This window comes from Asparagus officinalis, chromosome 6, assembly GCF_001876935.1.
Source record: "Asparagus officinalis chromosome 6, Aspof.V1, whole genome shotgun sequence".
NCBI classification, from domain to species: domain Eukaryota; kingdom Viridiplantae; phylum Streptophyta; class Magnoliopsida; order Asparagales; family Asparagaceae; genus Asparagus; species Asparagus officinalis.
In genome coordinates this window covers 72,222,454-72,234,404 of record NC_033799.1, presented here as the reverse complement: position 1 = coordinate 72,234,404, position 11,951 = coordinate 72,222,454, and positions in this window count along the sequence as shown.

Below are 11,951 nucleotides of genomic sequence, written 5' to 3'. Positions count from 1 at the left end.
TGAATAAATTTTGAGGAATTTATTTCCGCTAAAAAGATCATCCACAACCACCACCAAAAATTGCCATAGGATTCACGGAACTGCAAAAATAGGATCAAATTCGACCATCGCTCCAAAGAAGGCGACTATTGCCGACAACAGTCTTGGCTTTGCCATAAGCCAAATGAACTTCTCCTAGAGTGGAGAAGCACCGTCTCTCACCTTAGCTGAAAGTCAAGTCGTTAATACACTTTCTGATTTGAATATCGGTCTACAACCCCCTTGGGGGTTAAAAGCATCTTGTGATGCTCGGACAAATTTTCAAAACCACCTATTTTTGGATTTTATTTGTAAAAAACGATCACTTTTGAAAATAATTACAAAAACCGACATGTTTTCAGCCTAGCGCTGAAAACAGGTCGGTTTTTGTAAAAAATTCTCCGAAACATCAGGGGAGTTCAACTCCCGTGAAGTTTATTGAGAAATTAAACTTCACGGGAGTTGAACTCCCGTGAAGCTTAATTTGTGCTTAAAACTCCACGGGAGTTCAACTCCCATGGAGTTACAGTCCAACATTCTCAAAGAGTCGATCTCTGGGAATTTTGGACTGCAACTTCACGGGAGTTGAACTCCCGTGAAGTTGCAGTCAAAAATTCCCAGAGATCGACTCTCTGAGAATTTTCGACTGTAACTCCACGGGAGTTGAACTCCCGTGGAGTTTTGGCCACGCCTATATAAGGCGCGAACCCGTGACCCACAGCCTCACACCGATAAGTCCCCATCCAAAAAAAAAGGTAAATTCTTCCTAAAAAAAACTATACTCTCTAATTTTTGTATACTCTCACTATTTGATTGTGATTATATGTAAAAATCTAGATTTTAGAATTTAATTATGAATTATTTACGAATTTTGTGAAGAAATGTGAAAATTAGAGGGGAAATTATCAATAAATATGAAAATTAGTGTGGAAATTATCAATAAATGTGAAAATTAGAGAGGAAATTATCAAAGGGGAAATTATCAATAATTTTGTGAAATTTGTGAAGAATTAGTGTGGAAATTATCAATAATTTTGTGAAATTAGAGGGGAATTTATCAATAATTTCGAAAATTATTGTATTTAGATTTTAGAATTTAATTGTGAATTATTTACGAATTTTGTGAAGATGTAATATTGATATTGAATTTTTCACTCTTCAGATGTTACGATGAACGATCGAATTGTAATTCTCTGTTCTTATGATAGGAAGATTAATTACCTCGAAAATAATATGCCCGTTTATGAAGGAGGCACGACGAGGCCGTTGTTCATAACAAAATCGTGTACTTTCGATGAGTTGGTTAATGAATTACACAGACTTACATTAACTAACTCACGTGAGTATCACCTTAGTATGGTTTGCAATTATCCTGTTGTGGGGAACAGAACAAGTGGCATTCAAATATCAAGTGACTACGATATGGGTCTCATTCATGTCTTACACGACGAGAAGCGTTCGGTCGAATTGTTCATTGAAAAACATCAGAGAGATTTGGGCAAATCGTTGAATTACAAAGGATTGAGTTCATTTCAGTTGGAGGATCCTGAAGTTGATTCTGTAGGCTTTTTATCTCCTCAACAAGATGAATGTTGGACACAATCACAATACATGAGCGGTCCTTCGTTCGTGGGCACTTCGAATGCTTTCGATACTAACACGGGAATTCAAGAAGATAATGCAAGTGTTGAATCCGAGAATGATGATGAAGAGGAGGGATTACAAATTAATAGCATGACCTTGATAGTGTTAGACCCTAGAGGGGGGGTGATTAGGGTCTTATGCTAATCTAATCCGATTAAATTCCAATTAAAACTAATTAACAAATTATTCTTGCAAAAGAGATATTCAATATGTTACAAGCAAGAATAAGCAATATGAACAAAGGTAAATATCCTAGCAAAGAGATATACTATGAGATATATGCAAGGATATATAAACAACACAAGGGTAAATAATCTAAACAAGATAGTGGATGATATAGATAATGAGCTAATGACAATGGCGATATAAGATATGAACATAAATATGAATGAACGCCAAAGCACACTCAAACAAGCAATATGATCACGGAGTTCGGACCTTCCGTCCTACGTCTCCGCTCCCCACTCCCGGGGAGAAATCCACTATCAACCGGGTTTTCTACGTTCACCCGAATAACGTTTACACCTCACAGTATCGGTTTTCAACGCTCACCGATCAACGTCACTCCTCACAATCGGTTTTCTAGTTCACCGAAAACTTCACAACACACTCGGTTTCTAGCTCACCGAAAACCTCACTACACACTCGGTTTCTAGCTCACCGAAAACCTTACAACACTCACAATGTAACAAATATAAATTTGTTCTCTACAATAGATGAGAACACAATGAAAGCACAAATCAAAGTTACAATCTCTCACCACCCAACTATACTATGTATGTAAATACTAAAAGCTCAATGTGGGTGTGTGTAACAATGAGTAAAATGAAATCTAACTCAAATAGCAAACTAGCAATAATTAATATATGATAAATCAATAATGAAATTGCTAGGGAAAAGAGTTAGAAAACTTCTCTATAAACACAAAGAGAGGATGAGAAGATTTTGAGGATGAAATCCTCAACTGGTGATGCAAACTCCTCTTTGTAACAGCAAACCCCAAAAACAAACTAAACAAACTCAAACCCTTGTTTAAAACTTTCTTAAACTTGTTTTTAAAACTCTCTTAATCAAATTGAAAAGACATCAGCAATGGGGTATATATACCCACTAGAAATCTCAGCAAAAACCCCCAAAACAAAATGACCAAAAACCCCAGCAAACAGCTCAGAGAAAGAGCCGTTAAAAAGCAACGGCTATATTGTCGGTCGACCGAAAATTCCGTCGGTCGACCGATGAGAGCAAAAACACGAAGAAAACGTTCTGGACCATCGTCGGTCGACCGGAAATTCTGTCGGTCGACCGATTTGAGCTCTCGGTCGACCGGACCGGTCGACCGATGACTCTCTGGAAAAATACTGACGAATGGTCAATTGACCGGTCGACCGTACCGGTCGACCGAAAACTGACATCCCAGAAAAACAAAGCTGATTTTAAAACACTGTTTAAAAATATCAAATAAATTCCAAAAAATGTAAAACTTTGGGGAATGATTGTAGACATGATAATAAACATGCGAGATATAAATGGTTTATCATGGCAATCAATTACTTTATTTGATTTAGATATAAATGGTTTATCATGAGAGATTTAGTGTGTATGAGTATACAATTTCTGTTTATAAAAAAATAGCATGGTGGTCGATTAATTCCAATTATAAAATCACAATAGCTGTATATGAAACATCTTTATTATTAAAATAACTGTGTGGTTAAAAAATTAAATCTTTAAAATATAATAATTTGTTTTCTATCTTCTAGAATGCAAATTATATCTTGGTTTCTCCACTCATGAGTTTAAATACAAATGTTATACAATTCAATCCTCCCTATGGTGGTCATCAAAAATCATGCCTTCAATTTGCGTGATAATAGTTTCGGTGTCAATTTTCATCTCGCCTATAGCATTATTGATATCATTAATGTTGTTTCCAGTTGGTCCCGCTGAAATGTAGCTACTTTTGGCTTCTTTAGCATCAACACAACTATGTAGGAGCATAGATGAAACTAATGATAAAAGAAGTGCAAAGAAAATTTGGTTTGAAGGTGTCATCTTTTGGTAGTGTGTTTAGAGTAGATTGAATTTTTATGTTTGAACTTAGCTCATTTTATAGGCATCATAAAGAACATTAAGGGTCCTTATATTCAATTAATGCATCGAATTGAATAATACAATATTTATTAATTTTTTAAACTAGTAATCCTACATATACAATAAAATACACTATTAAATATTTTAAAGTTATCTTAATGTTATATTCACTGTAGCCTAATTTTGCATCCGATCCGTCACCCATTAATTATATCAAAAAACCTTCTTTCTGATATAACCTAAATATTAATTGTTGGCATTATTACATTAAAATGATTGTCTACATTAAAAAAATGCATTATAACTAAACATTTAAGAATAATTTGTTATCTTCTTGTTCTTCCCCTATCAAAATGCCTCATGGAATATATACAATAAAGATCAAGGCAAATATATATGAGAAAGCATAGATAAAAAATATGAACACCGGTCACATACAAAAAATACAATAAGGACACATAATGATATATCAATATGAAAAAGGTGTCTCATTACTCAAAAAAAAAATATAAATAGATTTATGAAATCAAAAGAGAGAGGAACATGAGAATCATGCAAAAAGTTATCAAATGAAAACAAACCAACCAAATGAAATCATAAATCAAAATTTAAGCCCAAAATATGATGTTTGATCAATAAAGAAAATTTTCTTTGAAGAGCTTTGATCAAACCACTCATAGAATACATTATAAAGCATATTTGAAATTTTAATCATCTATTTGTGCTATATAATGAATTCAAAAGAACAAATCAAAACAAAATTTTTATAGTTCAAAAATAAGATTACAAAATGTACAAGAATCATGAACTAAGGTAAAAAAAATCATTTTTAAAAGTATAAAACCAAATCAAAGCGGTGTTGGAGCCTCTCTTGCATGTAATGCAGAGCTTGACTAGCGATATAGCCATGCTACCAGCCCCTCATCCCCATAGCTGAAGAACGTGTGATGCAGCTTCTAAAGCAGAGGGATGATTCTTTGCTCGAGCTTGAACGTCAAGTACTCTAAAAGAAGCAGAAGGTCAAAGAGCTTGGGGATGTCAGCAAAAAATTGTCCAACGAGAACAAAATGATCGCTGACACTGAACGCAGCCAGCAACGCTTAGTTGAATCTTATAGAGCTGCACTTGTTGATATCCAAACTAAACTAGCTGAAGCGGAGAATGAGTTTAAGGGCGCAATGGAAAGACGTCAGATTTTGGAAACCCAACAAGTAGAACATCAAACATTGCATCAAGCTGAGTCAGATGATCTTGAGAGGCTAAGCAACGTCGTAAGTAGAGTGAAGGTGCTCTCTAATGATGACTTATGAAAGCAAGCTATGACTGAGATTGAAGCGGCACACCAAGAATCCATAAGCCAACTTGCTGGGAAATCTACCAGACTGTTGAATATTTGTAATGATATTTTATCAATACAATTATGTTTTCATCATCAACTTTCTCCTTTGTGCACTTTGGTTCTTTGCTAATAGAACACATAAGACTTGTCTTAACGAGTCTATGCCTTTAGAATTTCAAAACAACTGTCAAAAACCAAGTCTTAGAATTTTAAGACGAGTTTCAAAATATCTCATCCAACACTTGATTGAGGTAATGACCTTCATTTGTTTTGAAATTGAAGATGAGGTTCGACTGATTTCAACTACATCTAAGTTGAAACAACGACCTTCGTTATTTCGCACCTTAGAAATGAGGTTCGACTGATTTCAACTACATCTAAGTTGAAATCGAGACCTTTATTATTTCGCACCTTGGAAACGAGGTTCGACTGATTTCAACTACATCTACGTTGAAACAGTTACATTCATTATTTTGCACCTTGGAAACGAGGTTCGACTGATTTCAACTACATTTATGTTGAAACAATTACCTTCGTTATTTTACACCTTGGAAACGAGGTTTGATTGATTTCAACTACATCTAAGTTAAAACAGTGACCTTCAATATTTTGCACCTTGGAAACGAGGTTCGACTAATTTTAACTACATCAAAGTTGAAACAATTACCTTCGTTATTTTGCACCTTGAAAACGAGGTTCGACTTATTTCAACTATATCTAATTTGAAATAGTGACCTTCATTATTTTGCACCTTGAAAATGAGGTTAGACTAATTTCAACTACATCTAAGTTGAAACAGTGACCTTCGAGGTTCGACTATCCTCAAATCAATCGAGATGGTGACCTTCGAGGTTCAACTAGCCTCAATAGAATCGAGATGGTGACCTTCAAGGTTCAACTAGCCTCAACTGAGAATTGAAATTCAAACTCCATCGGGATAGCGACATTCGTCACTTTTGACATAGGAGCGAGTGTAAATCTTGTCAGCTGAGGTGGCAACCTTCTACAGTTCACAAACTATTGATCCACATAGATCTGTCCCTTTGTTTCATCGGCATTAATTTAATGCATCGTTTCGAGCCACATCTTCATCAACATTAAGTACGAACGCAATTAATTACGTCGCTTTGTTCCCAGCACCCTTTGGCAGTTTGGTGCTTAGGGATTCGTGTAATGAACCCCAGCCATTTAGTTGGCTCCTTCGCCTATAAATAGGCAGTTGCTTTTTAAGAAAACTCATCTTCCTCCTCTTCACTTTGTTTCAAAATGACGCAGAGGGGGGTTCTACATTTTTAAGGTTCCCATCTTCACTTCCTACGAAGTTCCAAGCTTCAATAATCATCGCCGGTGAGGTAGGCAAAGTTGATGACGCCGTCACTTTAGGTAACACTTCTAATCCGATCCTTGATCTGATGGTTACTTTTGTTGCTTGTAAGTTAAAAGAGGTTCAGCCATTTAACAGACCACTAGTTCTCATTTTATGCAATCCTGACCTTTTGGTCTTCATAGTAGCTTGCTCGTTTGAGGATTTCTCAATTTTTCAGAGTCAAAATTAGGATGTATTTCGACAACTTATTGGACTTTTGAATGTAACCCCAAAGAGATATCCTAAGTTCAAACATGCTTACTGTTTTGACATGCCATGCGCCACTAAGCATGTAGTCCTTTTTCTAGACTTTAGTCTATGTAGCAACTTCGCAGACTCAGTGAAGTACTTCTTTTTGGAAGAGTCGGCAACAATGTTAGACTTATTCGAAACATACAATATTATCTAATGTCTTTTTTTCATTAGTTCATGCCACCTATATCCCTTACGGTTTTTGTTATATGATTGATATTATATAATTTTTCTTAATATTTATTTTTTTATAGAAAATTAGAAAACTAAGAAATAATATGGCAATCAATTGCTTTATTTGATTTAGATATAAATGGTTTATCATGAGAGATTTAGTGTGTATGAGTATACAATTTCTGTTTATAAAAAAATAGCATGGTGGTCGATTAATTCCAATTATAAAATCACAATAGCTGTATATGAAACATCTATATTATTAAAATAATTGTGTGGTTAAAAAAATAAATCTTTAAAATATAATAATTTGTTTTCTATCTTCTAGAATGCAAATTATATCTTGGTTTCTCCACTCATGAGTTTAAATACAAATGTTATACAATTCAATCCTCCCTATGGTGGTCATCAAAAATCATGCCTTCAATTTGCGTGATAATAGTTTCGGTGTCAATTTTCATCTCGCCTATAGCATTATTGATATCATTAATGTTGTTTCCAGTTGGTCCCGCTGAAATGTAGCTACTTTTGGCTTCTTTAGCATCAACACAACTATGTAGGAGCATAGATGAAACTAATGATAAAAGAAGTGCAAAGAAAATTTGGTTTGAAGGTGTCATCTTTTGGTAGTGTGTTTAGAGTAGATTGAATTTTTATGTTTGAACTTAGCTCATTTTATAGGCATCATAAAGAACATTAAGGGTCCTTATATTCAATTAATGCATCGAATTGAATAATACAATATTTATTAATTTTTTAAACTAGTAATCCTACATATACAATAAAATACACTATTAAATATTTTAATAGTTATCTTAATGTTATATTCACTGTAGCCTAATTTTGCATCCGATCCGTCACCCATTAATTATATCAAAAAACCTTCTTTCTGATATAACCTAAATATTAATTGTTGGCATTATTACATTAAAATGATTGTCTACATTAAAAAAATGCATTATAACTAAACATTTAAGAATAATTTGTTATCTTCTTGTTCTTCCCCTATCAAAATGCCTCATGGAATATATACAATAAAGATCAAGGCAAATATATATGAGAAAGCATAGATAAAAAATATGAACACCGGTCACATACAAAAAATACAATAAGGACACATAATGATATATCAATATGAAAAAGGTGTCTCATTACTCAAAAAAAAAATATAAATAGATTTATGAAATCAAAAGAGAGAGGAACATGAGAATCATGCAAAAAGTTATCAAATGAAAACAAACCAACCAAATGAAATCATAAATCAAAATTTAAGCCCAAAATATGATGTTTGATCAATAAAGAAAATTTTCTTTGAAGAGCTTTGATCAAACCACTCATAGAATACATTATAAAGCATATTTGAAATTTTAATCATCTATTTGTGCTATATAATGAATTCAAAAGAACAAATCAAAACAAAATTTTTATAGTTCAAAAATAAGATTACAAAATGTACAAGAATCATGAACTAAGGTAAAAAAAATCATTTTTAAAAGTATAAAACCAAATCAAAGCGGTGTTGGAGCCTCTCTTGCATGTAATGCAGAGCTTGACTAGCGATATAGCCATGCTACCAGCCCCTCATCCCCATAGCTGAAGAACGTGTGATGCAGCTTCTAAAGCAGAGGGATGATTCTTTGCTCGAGCTTGAACGTCAAGTACTCTAAAAGAAGCAGAAGGTCAAAGAGCTTGGGGATGTCAGCAAAAAATTGTCCAACGAGAACAAAATGATCGCTGACACTGAACGCAGCCAGCAACGCTTAGTTGAATCTTATAGAGCTGCACTTGTTGATATCCAAACTAAACTAGCTGAAGCGGAGAATGAGTTTAAGGGCGCAATGGAAAGACGTCAGATTTTGGAAACCCAACAAGTAGAACATCAAACATTGCATCAAGCTGAGTCAGATGATCTTGAGAGGCTAAGCAACGTCGTAAGTAGAGTGAAGGTGCTCTCTAATGATGACTTATGAAAGCAAGCTATGACTGAGATTGAAGCGGCACACCAAGAATCCATAAGCCAACTTGCTGGGAAATCTACCAGACTGTTGAATATTTGTAATGATATTTTATCAATACAATTATGTTTTCATCATCAACTTTCTCCTTTGTGCACTTTGGTTCTTTGCTAATAGAACACATAAGACTTGTCTTAACGAGTCTATGCCTTTAGAATTTCAAAACAACTGTCAAAAACCAAGTCTTAGAATTTTAAGACGAGTTTCAAAATATCTCATCCAACACTTGATTGAGGTAATGACCTTCATTTGTTTTGAAATTGAAGATGAGGTTCGACTGATTTCAACTACATCTAAGTTGAAACAACGACCTTCGTTATTTCGCACCTTAGAAATGAGGTTCGACTGATTTCAACTACATCTAAGTTGAAATCGAGACCTTTATTATTTCGCACCTTGGAAACGAGGTTCGACTGATTTCAACTACATCTACGTTGAAACAGTTACATTCATTATTTTGCACCTTGGAAACGAGGTTCGACTGATTTCAACTACATTTATGTTGAAACAATTACCTTCGTTATTTTACACCTTGGAAACGAGGTTTGATTGATTTCAACTACATCTAAGTTAAAACAGTGACCTTCAATATTTTGCACCTTGGAAACGAGGTTCGACTAATTTTAACTACATCAAAGTTGAAACAATTACCTTCGTTATTTTGCACCTTGAAAACGAGGTTCGACTTATTTCAACTATATCTAATTTGAAATAGTGACCTTCATTATTTTGCACCTTGAAAATGAGGTTAGACTAATTTCAACTACATCTAAGTTGAAACAGTGACCTTCGAGGTTCGACTATCCTCAAATCAATCGAGATGGTGACCTTCGAGGTTCAACTAGCCTCAATAGAATCGAGATGGTGACCTTCAAGGTTCAACTAGCCTCAACTGAGAATTGAAATTCAAACTCCATCGGGATAGCGACATTCGTCACTTTTGACATAGGAGCGAGTGTAAATCTTGTCAGCTGAGGTGGCAACCTTCTACAGTTCACAAACTATTGATCCACATAGATCTGTCCCTTTGTTTCATCGGCATTAATTTAATGCATCGTTTCGAGCCACATCTTCATCAACATTAAGTACGAACGCAATTAATTACGTCGCTTTGTTCCCAGCACCCTTTGGCAGTTTGGTGCTTAGGGATTCGTGTAATGAACCCCAGCCATTTAGTTGGCTCCTTCGCCTATAAATAGGCAGTTGCTTTTTAAGAAAACTCATCTTCCTCCTCTTCACTTTGTTTCAAAATGACGCAGAGGGGGGTTCTACATTTTTAAGGTTCCCATCTTCACTTCCTACGAAGTTCCAAGCTTCAATAATCATCGCCGGTGAGGTAGGCAAAGTTGATGACGCCGTCACTTTAGGCTCAAAGGTAAACAATCTAAAGTAGATAGTGGGCAATATAATCAACAAGTAATATACAAAGGCGATATAAGATATAAACATAAAAGAAGTGCGCCAATGCAATCACAAACAAGCAATATGATTACGGAGTTCGGTCCCCACGACCTACGTCTCCGCTCCTCACCTCGAGGAGATCTCCACTATCACAACCGGGTTTTCTACGTTCACCCGAACAACGTTTACACCTCACAATACAATCACTATGTAATCACACCTCACACACTAAGTGTTGGTCCTAGCCCGTGTCCTCCTCCTCAAGTGCTCGGTTACAACCTCTCCCTAGGCACGTCAACCGACGCCACTCCTCTTGGATTCGACCCCGTCTCTCACCACACACTTCTCTCGGTGTACAAGTGTATTACAAGTGAATCCTCACAATTAGGCACAATATGACAAATGATTGTTCTCTCTAACAAGGTGAGAACTCAATTAAGCACAACTCTTAGTCACAAACCCACAACCCCAAATTATACTATGAATGTAAATACAATAAGCTCAATAGGTTGTGTGTGAACAAAGAGATAAAACAATATAAACTCAATATGAAATCTAGCTTATGAAATTAAGAACAAACTTATAAAATGCTAGAATTGAGTTTAAGGAAACTTCTCTATAGATGACAAGAGAGAGGGAGAAGAATGAATGCTCAAACACCAAGGATGATCTCCACTTGCTCTTGTGAAATTTGCTCCACAAATCAAACTCTTGTAAATGCTTAAAAGCTTTTTAAACAAACACTAAACCCTTAAACAAAACTTGTAAACCTCTTAAAAACTTTTCTCTTGTTGTTCTTGTTAGATGGGAGAGGTAAATGCAATGGGGTATTTATAACAACCCAAGACATCAGCCAAAACCCCAAGGAAATGACCAAAAACCCAAAAACAAACAAAACAGAAAACTAGCCGTTACTGTGCAACGGCTCTCTGATAAGTCGACTTAGAGTCGACTTATGACATATACAGTTTTTGGCAGATGCTGAAAATTATGCGTATCTGGATTTGTAAAATCAGTTAAAAATAGTAAATCAACTCTAAACATTATGAAATTTTGAGGGATGTTTCTAAACATGTAAATAAACATTTTACAAAAATAATTTCTGAAATATCACTTCTCATTTGTGAGAAATGAATATTTGAATACAGATATTTCAGATTCTAAAAACTGCTGAAACACCCGATTTTCTAAAATCAATTTGACACAGTAAATTAACTCCAAAAATTATAAAATTTTTAGGGAAGCTTCTAAACGTGTATATGAACATGTTAGAGAAGGAATTTCTTAAATATCACTTCCCATTTGAGAGAAATAATTTATTTTGTAAACTGGTCAAAAATACATAACTGTGCAACACTTCATAAGTAGACTTATAAAAAGTTATAAGTCGACTTATATAAGTCGACTTGCCTTGCTTTATAAGTCGACTTAGCAGAGGAGAAAATGCACTTTCTAGAGGAGTTCATAAGTCGACTTGTCAGGGTTTATAAGTCGACTTATAAACATGCACAGGCACTGTTCATGTTGGAAAACTGATTTTTAAAGTGCCTTTAAAAATAACAAATAAATTCCAAAAATTATGAAACTTTGGAAAATGTTTATAAACATGATAATAAACATGTTACAAAAAGAATTTTTGGAATTGCATTCC